The 17,858-nt window shown below is 35.7% G+C and overlaps 1 protein-coding gene across 1 annotated transcript in view; it reads left to right on the top strand.

Annotated features, from left to right (window-relative positions):
• The window catches only part of KLHL1 (kelch like family member 1), a 251,707-nt gene that overhangs the window by 156,200 nt on the left and 77,649 nt on the right, over positions 1–17,858 (top strand). The gene's annotated exons all lie outside the window — the stretch shown is intronic.

Here is a 17,858-nt window from a genome sequence, read left to right as displayed (position 1 = left end):
TTTTATGTTATATGATAAATATATACAGAATCACAGAATCACAGAATGGCTGAGGTTGGAAGGGACCTCTGGAGGTCATCTAGTCTAACACCTCTGCTCAAACAGGGAGACCTAGAGCCAGTTGCCCAGGACCATGTCAAAAAGGCTTTTGAATACCTCCAAGGACTGTGCCAGGGCCCAGTCACCCTCACAGTATAAAATTGTTCCCTGATGTTCAGACAGAACCTGCTGTTTCAGTTTGTGCCCATTGCCTCTTGTCCTCTCATTCGGCACCACCAAAAAGAGCCTGGCTCCATACTCTGCAGCATCCCGTCAGGTGTTTATGCACATTAGTAGGATCCCCCTGAGCCTTCACTTCTTCAGGCTGAACTGTCCCAGCTCTCTCAGCCTTTCCTTATAGGCGAGATGCTGTAGTCCCTTCATCATCTTCATGACCCTGCAGTATGTCCATATCTCTCTGGTACTGAGGAACCTAGAAGTGGACACAGCACTTCAGATGTGGCCTCACCAGTGCTTAGTAGAGGGGAAGGATCACCTCCCTTGACCTGCTGGCAATATTTTGTCTAATGTAGCCCAGAACACTGTTAGCATTCTTTGCAGAAAGGGCACACTGCTGGCTCATGTGCTGCCAAGCTGCTTTCCAGCTGGGTGGGCCCCCAGCATATATTGGTGCATGGATATACATGCACATGCACATGCATGTATATATTTATTTCATTATTTCATAGTAGAATGTTCTTGTGAACCTTTTAGTTAGAGGTGAAAACCTGTACTTGTGGAAAGATATACCCATTAAGGTCTGGCTAGAATAGCTAAAGGTATTCTCACCTGGTTCCCTGATAACTGACCTGACCTATCATCTACTGATTACCTTCCCCATGTTGCATGATGTAGTGATTACCATCCCCACAGCTCAGGGAGCAAAACGATTGATTTGAATCCTTGCTAATTCTGTACAGGGAACAGTCTAACCTTGTCTGAGGTTGAAGCTAAAACATTGACTTCTGGCCCTGCAGGCTAACAGTATAGATGAGTTTATATCTATATCACTGAATTCTCCATATCTTTCTCTCCTCCTTTCCCAAAACAAAATGGTTTCTTCTATGCTTGTATCTCCCATTCCCTGACTCAGGCTGTACCTGGAAACATTTAATGCAATTCATCAGCATGTTTGAGCCTCTGCTTAGCCCTATTTTGTTTACTAGTGATGTAATCCCATTTACTAAGATGAAAAGCTTGGCTTTGCTGATTGCCTGTACACAGTGTGATGTGTCTCTTCATGTTGAGGCTACAGCGTAAGTCAAGAATGTGTGCAGCTTCTACTGGGCAAAACATTTTTATGGTGTTTCTTAAGAGTCTGAGAAGTTGCTAATGACAGTGGGGCTGCTGAAGGAATTTACAAGCAAGAGTTAGGAATTAACACATAATACTGAGTGTCTAGAATAGCATGACTAGTAAAGAACGTTATGTTTTAAAGTTTCTCAGCAAGGATGCACATGATATAAAGAGCACAGATATTTACTTGTAGAAATGGTTAATTTAAAGCTAACTTGTACTCCACCAGTGTACTGTGTTTATAATGGATGGTTTTTTGCAACTGCTTGTAATAGTAGATCACTGGTTAACTACGAAAGCTAAAAAAATAGCATTAGGGTAAAGCATAGATATTATTGCCTTTCTCTCTGCAACACTTTTAATAATGTCACTTTCACAGGCTTGCAAATCACATCAGTAGGATAATGCATAGTCTTTGAGTATTAAATACACTGTGGCTCAGATCCAGTGAAACTAATATAGGCATCTAAATTAGGTTTCTTGCCCAGGGGCAGAAATAAGCCAGTCCTTATAAAGCGAAGTACTTAAATACCCTGTAAGTCACTGAAGAGAAAGTGAACTGATCCACCTAACTTCTGTTCTTATTTATACAGAGAAGCTGTAGGAAATGCTAAACCTCTAAATCCCCTCAGAATGCACACATTACATCTGGCTGCACGTTGTTTTAAAACTGTATATGAATTTGCATATAATAATCAAGTAGAAACACTCTAAATCCTAGCTTGGATAATCGACATTGTGAGGCAAACTTATAAATTCCTTCCACAGCTCAGCTGGCATTTGGCAAAGAGTATTTCTCTGTAGTGCTAAAAGAAACAATTAACCAGGCAGTCCTCAGACTGAAGTTCATCAAATTCTGACCTTTTCAATATATATGGGCCTAGATGAAACAATTGAAGGATCCTTTGCTTAGCAAAAATGGAGGGTATCACTTATGTCAGTCAATCTCTAACTTTCTCCTTCAGAGCAGTGTAACTGATAATATGAAGTGATAAACGTTTTTTCAGTTCTCTAACCATCTCGAGCATCACTAAAGAAGTGCAGCTGATATGAATTCACACCTGACTAGAGTTCTAGGTTTTTTAGAGTGGTTCTTACTGACTGGTCTGGGGTAAATGCTAAGTATGTGTTTATGGTCAGTCATCCTCTACAACATTTGTGCAATTCTTTCGATCATTTCTAAATGAATTGGATGCTAGGAGTTTATCACTTGCATCTGAAAGGACTCAAGGTATGATTCAGTTTCTCATTCACCTGTGTGTGTAGGCTTCTCCACACTGGTTAGATTCCTGACTTCCCACATCTACTGCAGTTCCCAGCACATAGGAACAAAACTATGTGCTGATTTGAGAGGTGTCAATGATTATCATGCTGCCTGGCTCGCAGCAGATTTTCTGGAAGTGTTCCCTCATAAATCCAGTGCCATATTTACTGTCCCTGTGTGGATTCTTAGACCATGTGGCACCTCAAATGGTGCTAAATGCTTGGTTTTATTTGGATTGGATTTAAGCAATCATTTGACTTGAATGTCAACTTGTCAGAAAAATATAGCTTTGGGAATGTGAGGAAATTTGAACAATATTTTTAATGTAATCTTTATGTAACTTCAAGTAGATAAAAAAATCAATTACATTAAGAATTAATAATTTCTCAGTCCATAAAAAGGAGGCTTCAGGCAAGGTTCTAGAATGATATCCATATTCCTCTGTTATTTCATGAGTGTAGGAGAAATTTGGGCCTGAAATTTCACTTGCCTGTGAAATGGCAATTAGTTGATTATAGTCCGTACACGCAGAATATGCTCTTATTTCTCTACTTTATAGATTGTGCAGTAAAGCTAACTTTTCTGGATTTTGTAATAACTTTTCTGGCTGTGGAGGTATCTTGTCAGCTGCTATTTTATCTGAAGAAAGATGTGATAGTTCAATGCTGTGTGCAGATATGATCCAAAGGGATCTTTTTTGTCTTCTAGCTAATTCTAAAATTGTCCAAAAGTCTTGTCAGTATGGCTGGCACTTCTTGAATAGATAAGTGACAGTGTGAAAATTTGTAAATGGTGAAAATGAGAGCCATTTAACACAGTTATGTGTGACAATAATTTCCAAATATGGTTTTCTATCAGTAAAGTTTAGTAAATACCAGTAAATATCAGTAAAGTATCAGTAAGTGCTTTAAAGCTGTCATGAGGTGCTATTCAAATAAAAAGTTGTGGCAACAAAATACTGTAATACTATTTCTTTATCCTACTCACATGCAACTTACCTGACTTCTTATTCAGTGTCCTATGACATACTCAGCGTATGGGTTGCTACTAAATATGTTGAGGTAAACTTATTTAGTGGAAGAGTGGATCTTGAGTAGGTAAATCTCTTTTGCACGTGGTCATAAAATTATTGGGGAATGACAATGATGAATAGAAAATACAAACCTTGCCTCTCCTTATATTATTTCTGCATTGTTCAGAACAATTTTTTATAAAAATATTCTACTTCTGTTGCTTATCCTATGCAGTTCATTCTGTGTGAAACATCTATTCTCATAAATGTCCCCATTAAAATGTATAGAGTGTGTCTATGTGAAAACACTTATTTATTGATACATTAGATTATATTAATTGTCCAAATCAATTATAAGCTCTGGTCCTATAAATAAGAGCATATGTTTCCTTGACCTGCAAAACAGCACCATTTTCAGTGCATACTTAAATGTGTAATACAGTTTGATTTACCTAAAATTATGTCTTTAATTTTGAGAAGACTTTTTGCCTTATTGTTTTTTACAAAGTGATATTATTTATAGCCATTATTGGGCACCTTTCTATCTTTTCCTGTCATAGTGACTGTCAGATGGTCATATCGGACTGTTGCAGAAATTGCTCAATGTATGTGTGGCTATTCAGTCATCTTCTCTGGCAGTGTATTTTCAAGTTCTTTCAATAAATTTTAACTGATTAGGATGCCAGGATATTTTAATCTGAAAATCCTGTGTGTTCAATGAAGCTAGTAAAAGTAAATGCAGTAGGAGTGGATCAAATAACAGTGGTGTACCCCATGTCATTTTCCAGTTCAAACTCTGGTTTACACTCATTTTTTAATCATACAAATAAACTGCATCATAATAGCTTGCCTGGATCTCAGCAATTAAAATTAGCATAACTTTCAGCGAAACTCCACTGTCGTTTACACATCTACTTGATATGCTGAGACTTGCCAACATGCTTAACACCCAGCTCTTCATAGCAATTTTAATGAAAATGGATAAGTGCTAAGCACTTTTAAAAGTCTACCAGTGTAGCCCACTTCTACAAATCTTGTTTTGAATACCTCTTCTGATACCTGTTTCTCTTAGACCTGTCTGGCTGTGTTTTCATCTACAAGCATAAAACATGACAATTACCATCAGATTCAAACAGCACTGTATATAATGAACACTGTTGTTTCACTCTCCAGTAATATATTTTGCTCATGAGTGGAATAATAGCAAAAATCCAGTGCTATTGGATTTTTAACTGATTTTGTGGAGTTCATCATGTAGTAATGGGCTCTATTTTCATTAATTAGAGCAACAAAGAAATCAGAGAGAGAATTTTAGTGTAGGATAAAAGCTTTCTGCAGACTTCACGATTCTGTTGGGATTGCAGCAAGGTAGCAAGACCTTTCAGTGTGGGCCAGAAATACCCCCAAACCAGAAGGACATTAAAATCTGTCAGTAGGGTCGATTCAGCCTGTCTGCTCAGGAGCTACATTGTACCTGCCTAGAGAACAGTATGATGTACGGTCCCTGGAAGGTACAGCTTAAATTGCATACCTTGAAACCTTGACCGTCTGAGTCAAACTCAGATGCCTAAGTTTACCTTGTTATAACATATAACAGTTCCATACATATTTAATGCAAGATGTACATATTTTCTACTTATAATTAAAGAATCACAGAATGGTTGAGGTAGGACTGGGCCTCTGGAGGTCATTTGGTCCAACCCCTGTGCTTAAGCAGGGCCACCCAGTGCCAGTTGCCCAGGACCATGTCCAGACAGCTCTTGATATGTCCAAGGAAGGAGACCACACAACATCCCTCAGCAACCTGTGCCAGTGTTCAGTGATCCTCACAGTAAAAAAGTGTTTCCTGATATTCAGATGTAACCAACTTGTTTCCGTCTGTGCCCGTTGCCTCTGGTCCTGTCACTGGGTACCACTCAGAAGAGCCAGATTGATAACATCCCCCCTCTTCTCTACTCTGAATTGTCCCAGCTCTCTCAGCCTTTCCTCATAGAAGCAAGATGCTCCAATCCCTTAACCATCTAAACAGCCCTTCACTGGACTCTCTAGTCCCCCTTATTTCCCTTATATCTCTTATACTGGGGAGCCCAGAACTGGAGACAGCGCTCTAGGTGTTGCCTCACCAGTGCTGAGCTGAGGGGAAGGATCACCTCCCTTGACCTGCTCGCAAATCAGCAGCCTAGGACTCTGTTAGCCTCCTTTGTGGCAAGGGCACACTGCTGGCTCCTGTTCAATTTAGTGTCCAGCAGAGCCCCAGATCCTTTTCTGTCAAGCTGCTTTCCAGCTGGATGGCCCCCAGCATGTACTGGTGCTTGAGGTTGTTTCTCCCCAGATGTGGGACTTCGTATTTGTTCTTGTTGAACTTCATGAGGTTCGTGTCACCCCCTTTCTCCAGCCTTTTGAAGTTTCTCTGGATGGCAGCACAACCCTCCCTGTCAGCCACTCCTCTTAGTTTCATGTCATCAACAAACGTGTTGAGGGTATACTCTGCTCCATCATCCAGATCGGTAATGATTTCTGTAATTTAGTGTAGAGGTATCTAAGCTATTTTTAGAGTAACTAGCTTATCAGGATAGTAACAGGGTGAGAGGTGACCCTAGCAAAGATTAAATTATCCTTCTATATGGCAAGTTTTGCTGCCAGTTGTTGATGTTCCATAGGTTATGCCTTCAGAGGTCATACAAACATAATTCATTGAAAGTAGTGAAGGCAAAGATTAGTCACTACTCTCAGCGATTTTTAACAGCAGGTGGTTTTAAAAGCAGAAACCGCTATTGCCCTTGACATAATTCGAAATCTTTCAATTTTAACTAAAGAAGGAAGGAAAAAGGGATTGCAAATGCTTGGAGTGGTATGATGGAATATCTTGAATGGTCTTCTTGGAAAAAGGGTAATGAGAGGTCTGAGAGATGGGTTGGACTTCCCTTCCCTAATGTTAAGTCCCTATTTTTCCAGTGTAGTGCTTCCTTCTCCCTTAAATTGATTCTGCATATTAGAAAAACACATAAGCAGAAACATTTTCTCCTGTAGTTCTTGTTGAGCCATCAACATTTCAGAAATTATGTATGTATTAGAAGAATTCTTCATATTAGGCATTTGTAACATTTATCCTTGAAATATACTCTATGGAAAAGGTGTTTAAATAGACAGTTCCCTTTTTATGTTAGGTTTTCTTATCCATCCTTTTTGCCTATTTCGAAGACCTGAAGATTGTATTTGAAACATGAGAACTTTAGGTAAAGGTGCTTCTTTAGTGCTCTGTTTCTCTGTACTTATTATCTTATAGGAGTTTTATCAAAATTACATCAATTTTGGTAAACTACAGTTAACTACAGTTAATAGGTAACTACAGTTAAAAACTAGTAATTTTCAAATGTAGGCTATTACCTGTTATTGACTGAATAACATTTGTGTTCCATTTCTTGGCATCTATCATGCTTTTACCTAATCTTCTATTCAATTTATCACTTTAAGAAAAAAAAATAATTTGATTCAGAAAATTTTCAAATACAAACTTCTGTCTTTGAATGAAAGGAAGCAAGAAAATAAGAATATTTTGTTATAGCTCAACTTTTTCATTGCTTCTAGTGTTTGGGTGTTTTTTTCTCTTTTTTCTCTTTTTCTGATTTTTTTGTTTGTCTTCCTTATGAATGCAATTTGACCTCTAGAAATTTTCTTATTTCTTATGTAGTATTTTAACATTATTGTAAACTATGCAAGGGCCTCAGAATTATGATATTATTTTTTTTCCTCAAGGATTAGAGAAGAAAAAATACAAGATACTCTAAGACAGTTGCATCTCACCTAACTTTAGGTATCAAGAAAGTAAATATCTAACATATGAGATAGGTGTTTACTTTAAGAAGGGATTTATCTTGAAATAAAGATTTTCCTTCATTTTCTGGAGAGAGAGCCTAGCATGATGAGGTTAAATGTACATCTCTGCATCAGTATAATTAAATCTGTAGAAAGCTTGCATCTTAGCTTTTGCCTCCTTATTTTGGCCACTATGTAAAATATAGATTGATAAAATTGTTGTCAAAAGACATCACTAGAGGCAGAAGCTGGAGAGGAGGGGAGTAAAACAGTTACTGTTTTCCTAAACTGAATAACACATGAATCAGTAGCATATCAAGGTGATAAATAAATTGGTCAAATCAGTAGCAGGAGTAGGGAAGTGATTGTGCCCCTGTACTCTGGTGAGGCCACACCTTGACTACGGTGTTCAGTTTTGGGCCCCTCACTACAAGAAGGACATTGATTTGCTGGAGCGTGTCCAGAGAAGGACAATGAATCTGGTGATAGGTCTGGAGGATAAGTTTCCTAAGGAGCAGCTGAGGGAACTGGGGTTGTTTAGCCTGGAGAAGAGGAGGCTGAGGGGAGACCTTATCGCTCTCTACAACTACCTGAAAGGAGGTTGTAGCGAGGTGGGTGTTGGTCTCTTCTCCCAGGTCACTAGCGATCGAACGAGAGGAAATGGCTTCAAGCTGCATCAGGGGATATTTAGATTGGATATTAGGAAAAATTTCTGTACTGAAAGAGTGGTCAGGCATTGGAATAGGCTGCCTAGAGAGGTGGTGGAGTCACCATCCCTGGCGGTGGTCAAAAAAATACGTAGACATGGCACTTCAGGGCATGGATTAGGAGACGTGATAGTGTTGGGTTGATGGTTGGACTTGATGATCCTAGAGGTCTTTTCCAACCTTAATGATTCTATGATTCTGTGACCCAAAGATAGACTCAGCAGTACTAGGAGTCCAAAAAGAGTCAGTGTGTGTGCCAAAAAAGTGTGGGCATACTTACAAATTAAGTTAAAATTAAAGTTTGTGTGATAAAAGGTAACAAGGGACCACTTACAGAAAATAATATTGAAGGTTTTAATAAGTGGGCTCATTATACTGTAAGCTTTGGGGAAGTGTTAATGTTGTGAAAGTGGTTTCAACACCACAGTTTAATTACTTACCACAGATGGTACCAGTGAATATTCCAATCCCAGTACTTAGTTTATTCCAGAGAGTGGGGGGAAAAAAATTAGTTTCTTCATTTTTCTATCAATTGTGAAGCATCAGAGAATGTGTGTGTGATTGTTTGTTTATGTAATATATTAATTTTGGAAACGTAATCATAGGTTAAGGAAAACAAACTTCAACTCTGTTGTATTTTTATTTTGTTTTGGTTTTTATACCCTGATGTGAGGGAGAGATAGGGAGGGCTCAGGATTATAACTGAAGGGTAGAAAGCCAGTTTAAAATTTCTTATGAATATGAAATTATTTTTAATGTGTGGGGAAAAAGTTGGAATTACAAATCAGTTAAACACTGAACACGTTTCCTCTGCCAGTGACTGTGATCACCAACTTAGTAGATCAACCAGCTTAGTAGATGTCAGAGTTCCATTGTTAGACAGAAAACACAATTAGATTTCTTTCCAAAATTCCAGTTCAAGACTGTTCACTATTATTGCTATGTGATTAATTTCTTTGCAGTGTATTATCACCTGTATGCACAGACTTACAGAAAGACTAATAAAAGTCTGTTGTGTCTAAGCAGTAAATCTTAATGTAGTTTATTTGTAACAGAAATTATTAGCTGTATGTTTCTAGAAAGAACTGGTCTAGAGTTTTTTAAAGAACCTTTAAGTCTGCTGCATCTTATTGCTTAGGAGAAAGTAACCTTTCTCTGAGAATATAGAAATGTGATGGATTTAGTTCAGTCTCTTTCTTTGTGAGTTCATTGAGCAGCTGGTTTGACTAACTCACACATTATAAATAATTTAGTCCATGAGCAACACAAATATTTAATTTCATGTACTGAATATTTGTGTTACTACAGAAAAATGCCTGGAAATAATCTCTGAGATAAAACAGGTTTACTGAAATCATTAATTAAACTTGAATAGGAAGGAAAGAATTCCAAACAGATCCAGAATGTTCAATGAGCAAAAAGAAAATGGTAGAAAACAAAACAAGACATGTTGAATTAGAGAACTTATTAATTGCAAATATATTTCATTATTTTATTTCTAAGATAATATATTGAAATAGTTGTTGTAAAAACTCAAAAAGATAAATTAGATATAAGCTTTTTTAAAAATTTCAATTTAAAGCCCCTCATTACAAAACAGTCAAATGAGTAAAGCAGATTATTATGTTGGACTTAGCTCAATTTGTTCAATTTCTGGCAAAACAAAAAGGTCTTTAAGTAATATTGCTAAGGTTCAGTTGGATAAAATGGGATTAAGAAATGGAGTTTAAACTGTAGCTGTATACATCATCACTTTGTGACTTTGTGATCTCTACATTTAGGAGTCCAGAAAAAATAACAACTTTTGTATTTTTTAAAAGACTTAAAGGAGAGAGTGTGGGAATGTTTAAGTAGTTAAAATCTATTTGCAAATCAGGAACTGGATAAAGAATGGCACTGTTGGTAATACATTAGCATATACTCAAAACACAAAAATTTTTGGAAAAAAATTTTGTGACTGCAATACACTTCTATTTTTATTTCAAAATACAGTAATTATAAAGTAAGTGTTAAAAGATGTAGTTAAATATATTGGTGGTAAATTCACAATTTTAAGATTCCTGAAGTTGTATCTTCTGCTATGCAAAATTAAGATTTTTATGTAAAAAACTGGTCCAATTTTCAAACTAATATATAATTTCTGATGTGTTTTTCTAAGCACTCTTCTAAATTTTAATCTAAACTTCAAAGTTTTTTTATCATATTGTTATTCTCTGATTAATTAATTCTCTAATTAATAAACTTGTAATAATACATGCTTAATCATTAGCCCAAAATACTTTCAGTTTCTCACATAAACAGTGCAAACATGCTGCTGTTCTCATTCTTGTTGTCATAGCTTTCTTTTAATGAATAATTGATTTGGTGTGTATAAAAGAAATATTGTTGCATATTTTTCCTTACAGAAAATATTACTGATTACTGAAATATCTTGCTCATTTTACTTGAGAATATTTAATATGTTATTAGTAGAAACCATTTGAAGTTCTAATATAGGCATTTAAATGAACATCTTCACATTGTCAACAGAGCCATAATTCTCTCTTACTTAAATCTGTTCTTTTCAAGTATAGATTTTAAGCAGGAAATTCACTTAATGTTCCAAGAGGAAAAATTAAAGTGAAATTGAGAGAGGCAAGCCATACTTTCATTCCATTGACCAGTACCTTCCTGTAATTAATTTCATAATTATCTTTCATTTTTACCTTGGACAATGGAAGAAAACTGTTTTAGAACTAATCCAATGTATTGGAGAATTCTTGATTCTGAGATGCTTTTATCCACTTTTTCAAGCACATAAGCATTTTCATGCAAAAAACATGCAGTAAAGATGTTTAATGTTGGAGAAGCTGATTGGAAAATAGGCTTTAAATTTTCAAATGAAATAGAAGTAAGAAAAGTTACAAAGAATGGGGATATATATTCTACGGAAAAAAAAACCATTTTGTAAAAAGTATTTAATTCTGAATTTATCAGTCAAAAACTCAAAAACTTAATCTGAAATTTCAGGGGGTTTTGTTTTCTTTTTTTTTTTTTCACCAAAAAATTGCCTTCTATCTTGTAGAAGAAAAAAATTCACTATGAGTTGTCTTTCTTTTTTGTAATATATAGAGTATTATGTATGTGTATGAGTTTTCTCTGTCTTATATTAATTTTCAGAATTTTTGATATTATTTTCCTACTATACTTTGTGATACTAAGTAGATAACATGACTTAGGATAAAACTAATATAGTGAGGTTTGGGAATCATCTGGAATGTGTTAATCTAGATTAAAAATTAGGATTCTGTATCAGAAAACCAAAGCCTATCATGCTTTTAAGAAGAAAGGCACACATTTGGTATGCTGTTTCATTTCTCAATCTTACGGGACTTTTAATAATAATAATAATAAAAATCAACTTCCATCACTTCTAGAAAATAAAGTTAGTTAAAGTGCTTTATTATCTAGATCATGCAAAACAGCCTTCATTCTTTCTAGCTAGTTTTTAACAAGATTTATAGTAATACAAAATCACAATTTATGTGAAACCCTATTATTTATGATTTAAATCTTCTTAGTGAGATTAGTATTTAAATTATCTGTCATCAATTTTAAGTTTTTAATAATGACTGATGTCTATTCAATAACTGTAGACTAAACCAAAGATCTTGTTCATATCACCCATCTTTTTAAACGCAGAGAAGACATGGATATATTTGTTCAGGCAGGATCCTGAATTAATTGATGCATAACCAAAAGTATTCATACAGAAATAGATCCATTTGGTATGCTGTTAATATTATTAGCTCAGCATACTGTTGTTTCTACCTATAAGCTGTAGTTTAAGTGGAAATAATTAAGTTTGACATGAGGCTGTTCTTGGAAAAAGAAATAGCAAGGCTATTTGCAGTCATAGCAGAATTGTCCTGAAAAACATACCGTCTCCAACACCAAGTTACCTATGAAAAATGTGAATGACAATTGCTGATCAATTGCCAGCTGCAGAACCTATGTCCAGCTCTCTCAAGGAAGTCTGCATAAATTTCAACAAACTCTTAAGATGAAACAAAAAACTGAAAGCAATTAACTCAGTATTTTGCTTATCTCATAGGTTCAAAAGTTTGTAAAGATACGAAGTTTAAACATTATTAAACAATTATTCTTTATAACAAGATGGTTTATATCCAACAGAAGTAGCTCAGAGGTTATTGGTTTTGTAAAAAAGAAGTAGCACTATGTGGAGGACTTTTTTTCCCTTCATGTTTGCAATGGATCGTGAATAGCCTAAGTGATATTTCTTACAATGGGTATATACAGCTTTAATCAGAATTACAATGAATTAAGTTGAAATCTGCAGTTATGATAGTATTTACAGGCATTTCATGAAGTTGTCTTATAGACAGCAAATACAAAGTGTTTGTTCTTTTCATCCCATTAGGCAACTAAAATACTTCCATTCATATACCAATTTAATGACATAGGTCTTTTTCTACCTACTTTAGACACATACAAAATTCTTCTAATTGGCATTTTATCCAAAGATGCACAGTGTTTCCTAACAGCAAGAGCAGCATAGGCATTGTAAGAAAGTGGGCTAAGAACTTTTTAAAAAAGTTTTAAAATAGTATTTTTATACTTTCCAGGAATTCATACAAAATCTCTATTTGGTTTTCATTTTTAATCTGTACAAAGAACAATCATCACCTTACATTTCAGAAGCCTCAGTTCTTTTCTACTACCTGCATCACTATGATCATTGAAAATAAACAAATCTGTACATGGAAGAAGACACGTAAAAGGACAATGATGGCTAATCAAATATCTCTCCTGAAAACCATTCAATATGCAAATGTTAGGTCATTCCTTCTTCAGATTTTTGTTTCATATGGTAATGTATTTCTCTGATTTAAAATTGTCAAGTGGCTTAAGATACATTTTGGATGAAGAAAGAGACTGATATGGTTTGTTAAAAAAATGTGCCATAAAAAAACACATTTCATTTACTCACAGTTCACTTAAAGGATTTTAAGCTTTTTGTTCCGTTGTTATGATTATTAAAACTCTTAAGGCCAGTTCTGTGTTCTGCGTAACATTGGCATGTAAGTTTCTGAGGGCACAGGACTCTTCATGGATTTTTACAGGGAGAATGCATCTAGATACTGGGATAATTTTTAGAGGACTAGAATTTGTTTTCTGCCTACCATAAAATTAATATGTTTGGTTATGAAATCTAATACTATCCAGGGTATGGAATAAATTATGTGTTGCTAAGGTCCATTCAAGATTCTAAACCACAATAAATAGATATGGGCAGATGGAGACCACATAAAGCATAATTTCGAATGATGCTGTACCACTTTTGGCAGCAACTACCACTTGGAAAAAAGAAGATAAAACTTTTGCATGTGCTTAGTATCTTACTTTGGCATGCAGGGAACACTTTCTCACTTTGCTTAGTTTTATAGGCCTGACACCTGTCCTGGTGGAAACATCCAAGTCCTTCTTTTTAATGGTAGGAATCCTATGGTGTTTCTACACGTGCCCTTTTACTGTATCTGAGGCACATACCAATGTGGTGGAATTTGATGTTTAGTTCACCCTGATTGAGCGAATATTGCCACATCTCACACCTTTCACAAGGGAGGAAGCGCTACCTAAATAAGCAGGGCATGTTCTGTGCCCCTTCAGAAGGATGAGGACACTATGAAAGTTTTAGTGAGGCAGTTCTGTGGCTCTTCTGTTGCCTTGTAATCTCTTCCAAGAGTGGGGTGAAGGAGAGAGGAGGGTGATGAATTCCTTCCCAGGCAGGTGGCACCCCCTTTTTCCCTGGTAGTGGCTGACTTTCATCGTAGATGCCACATGTTCAGCTGGGGAGAATGGGATCCATCCCATCTCTCAGATGATCATTTATGTAAAATGTGTAAGATTTAAATTATATCATTCAAATCAACTAATCAAATCACAAATACTCTCACCTGGATCATATGTGCAAATCAATGGGGTAAAAGAGAGGCTGGGGGAAATCTCTTGGGGAGCAGCAGAACTGGAGCTTCCTTCTGAGGAAGGAGGGTGGGATCTGAGGGTGACAGCAAGGCAGGCAGCAATAAGGGTGCTGGACCAGTAACAAACTCCTCCTTTTGTGCTCATTAGACTTGACTTTCTTTTTGGCAATACTGGAGTAATTTTCGCTTATGATCTCAAGCTGAATGTGCTTCACTGAGATGGAATATGCCTGGTCTCTGCTTTCTGTTGAAGGTAATTTAGAAGGTTGGCTGAGAATGGACTCAGTGGGGTTTTAACCAGAGAAAAATTAGGATTCTGATGACAAAGAGTTAGTAAAAATTCTCAGGATATTGCTAGTTTGAGAAGTTCTAGCAATGCTATAAGTAACTGTACTGAAGTGGCACTGATATGGATCTTCTGAGAAGCGACAGATCTGAGTTTCCACATATTATAAAACCCAGAAATCTTCATTTAATGTTAGATACAATTGTCTCTTAATGAAGTATGTCACAGCCATGAAATAGCAAGCTGAACATAATATGGTTTCCAGGGAAACATCCTTATTAAATGAATTTCCTGATCAAGTGCATCCTGATTTAATAAAAATATATTGATTATTTTGATGTAATAAGGAAAGATAACTATGGAGCAGAAAAATATTGAAGCACATTATTGAACTTAGACAACATGAAACAGTTAGCTTTATATGACTTTTTGGATTCTAAACAGTAACTTTACTTTCCACTATTTTTTCCTCCTGACTCACAGGGTTTAGCAATTAGGGCAGTCAGAAATACAGTGTTTAACACAAGTCAGCCCATTTGCTAAAATAAATGGGTAGGAGGAAGGAGTTAATATTTTTCTCAAAATTATTTTTTCCATATCTTCACAGTGGGGAAAAGGTCTATCTTTTACCCCAGAGTATTTTTTTATTTTATTTTACTGTTCCTCTTTTAGTTAGGTAATTTTTTTGTTGTTGACAATTAAAAAAATACTATTTGGTAACTGAGTAAAACATTTGGGTTTTTTTCTGAGGGAACTAAACACAGGTTTCTGTCTGCTTTTAAAGTTTTATTTAGAATTTTTTTTTTTTTCCAAATCTAGGGTGAACTTCTAAGCAGAAAAAAAATAGAGGTTCAGGCTTTATTTGTGGCTGATGCATGAAATCTCAGAATTTTGGGACAGGGCAGTATTCACTAATTATCACTTCGTTATTTGAAACACCCAGCAACTCATTTAGAAGACCTCATAGACATACATATTTGCTTTAAGAGCCTAGGCACAGATTGGAACATCAGAATAAAGAAGTAGCTGTCTGATAGGAAGGCACTAAATATGATTGTTGGACTTTGATCCTTACTGATGTAATAAGCTTGCCATAAAAAAAACCCTTTGTCATCAATTCCATTAATTCCATTAAGCATTAGAAGGTATAGGTAACTTAATATATTACCTCAAATTTGTGCAGGGGAAACTGATAATTTGATTTCTCAGCTATTTTGTGCCTGTATTCTGTTCAATTAATTGTTGACAGAGTACACTGTTTGGTTCCGAAGTCCTAAATGTAGGTGAAATGATCTTTGCAAGAGAAGATGTCATCCTGCCTAAACTCTGAACATGATTTGTCTTCAGATCTCTGGTTTTTAAACTAGTGAGTAGTGTACTGAGAACTTCAAAGAGGAAAAAAAATCACGAAAAAGGTATATTAAAAATCTTAATGTTATGAAATATAAATTAACCTAGTATTATGAAACCACTGTTTATTAGCACACTTTAATATTCTTATTTAGTAACATTAATTGCATAATAACCAACACCAGAAGATGCACACAAGCATATACATACAAATCCTTCTCATATCTAACCTACCAAATGCCTGCTTTTAATTTCATGATAATCTGAATTTTCTGAGGCCTTTCTTTGATATCATAGGTGCCAAGATTATAAGGATACACTTTTTGGAAAGCTCTTAAAAATAATAGCTTAAATACCTTTCTAAGAATTGTATTTTCCTCTGCATACTGGGGAGGGTAAATATGTTTGAAAATAAATTAGACTTTAACCATAGATTCAGTTGTCTTGTGGACTGTTGTGGTTTAACCCCGATGGGCAACTAAGCATCATGCAGCCGCTCTCGCTCCATCCCCACCAGGATGGGGGAGAGAATCAGAAGAGTAAAAGTGAGAAAACTCATGGGTTGAGATAAAAACAGTTTAATACATAAAGCAAAAGCCACTTCCACAAGCAAAGCAAAACAAGGAATTCATTCACTCCTTCCCATGGGCAGGCAGGTGTTCAGCCATCTCCAGGAAAGCAGGGCTCCATCACACGTAACGGTTACTTGAGAGGACAATCACCATCACTCTGAACATCCCCCTCTTCCTTCTTCTTCCCCCAGCTTTATGACATCATATGGTATGGAATATCTCTTTGGTCAGTTGGGGTCAGCTGTCCTGGCTGTGCCCCCTCCCAGCTTCTTGTGCACCCGGCAGAGCACGGGGAGCTGGAAAAGTCCTTGAATAGTGTAAGCGCTACTTAGCAACAACTGAAACATCTCAACATTATCAACAATATTTTTAGTACACATCCAAAACGTAGCCCCATACTAGCTACTATGAAGAAAATTAACTCTATCCCAGCTGAAAGCAGGGCATCGATCAACTTAGATTAAGGATTACAGTAAAAATTCCAGTGATTATTCTGCTATTCTTGTACTGATCCTAGCTCAATAATATTATGTGTAAAAACATATAGAAATACTGTATTTTGTGTAATACTGTTACAATCAATGTGAAAACACTCACCAGCTATGAGGTAATAGAATAGAATCATGATATTTAAATTCATAATGTTAGATGTGAAGGTAGTGTATGTTAGATCATTATACAATTCAACAAATATGTCAGTGTTATACCTTTTAATGCACTTCCAGATAAATTTTTAGGGGGCTGTCATTTTGATTGAAAACAGACTTTGGGAGCTGGCCATTTTCCTGTTTAAAAAAAAAAAAAAAAGAAAAAAAAAAAAGAAGTCAATATCAAAGTTTAAGAATGTTTTCAAGTATAACTTATTGCACATGCAATTTACTTGTGAACATTTATATCAATCCATTAACCTCAACCACGTATAGTGACCCCTTTTAAAAATACTGCCATCAAGAAACACAAATGTCTGCTGTTTTTGCACCTATCTCTTTCTGTTATGCCGGTGCCTAATACTACTTTAATAAGACTCTTGACAACCCAGCATCTTGAGCCTTCATCCACTTACATTACAGATGTAAGTATACATTGGTTTAAGCTGACCATAAACATGCCTGTTTAGGGAACCTGTTTTTCCAAAAGAGGCTTTTTCTTGTTAAAATTATCTGAAATCTAGAAACAGGCAAGTGGTTCTGAGGAATAAACTTTCAATATAAGACAATTATATATATGATATTGGCTTCCTCTTACCCAATTTCTGTGGTCATAGGTATATGGCCTTGGAATATATAGATCAGTAGAAAACGATTAGTTTAAAAGATACATATATGCTAGGGAGAAGCCAGAATGGGAGTTCATGACAAATTTAAAAGAGCAGCAGGTTTAATTTCAAATCTTTTGTGTAACATTTCTCTGAGACTGAATTGTTTTTAGCCAATCTCAACATTTTTCTTGTTTTCCAGTCAGTTATTTATTATTCTGCTCCTGCTGTTTCAAAGATGTTGTGGTAGTTTCTTAATACAATAATAATGCATATT

This window comes from Phalacrocorax aristotelis, chromosome 1, assembly GCF_949628215.1.
Source record: "Phalacrocorax aristotelis chromosome 1, bGulAri2.1, whole genome shotgun sequence".
NCBI classification, from domain to species: Eukaryota; Metazoa; Chordata; class Aves; order Suliformes; family Phalacrocoracidae; genus Phalacrocorax; species Phalacrocorax aristotelis.
This window is presented reverse-complemented; position numbering and strand designations above follow the sequence as displayed.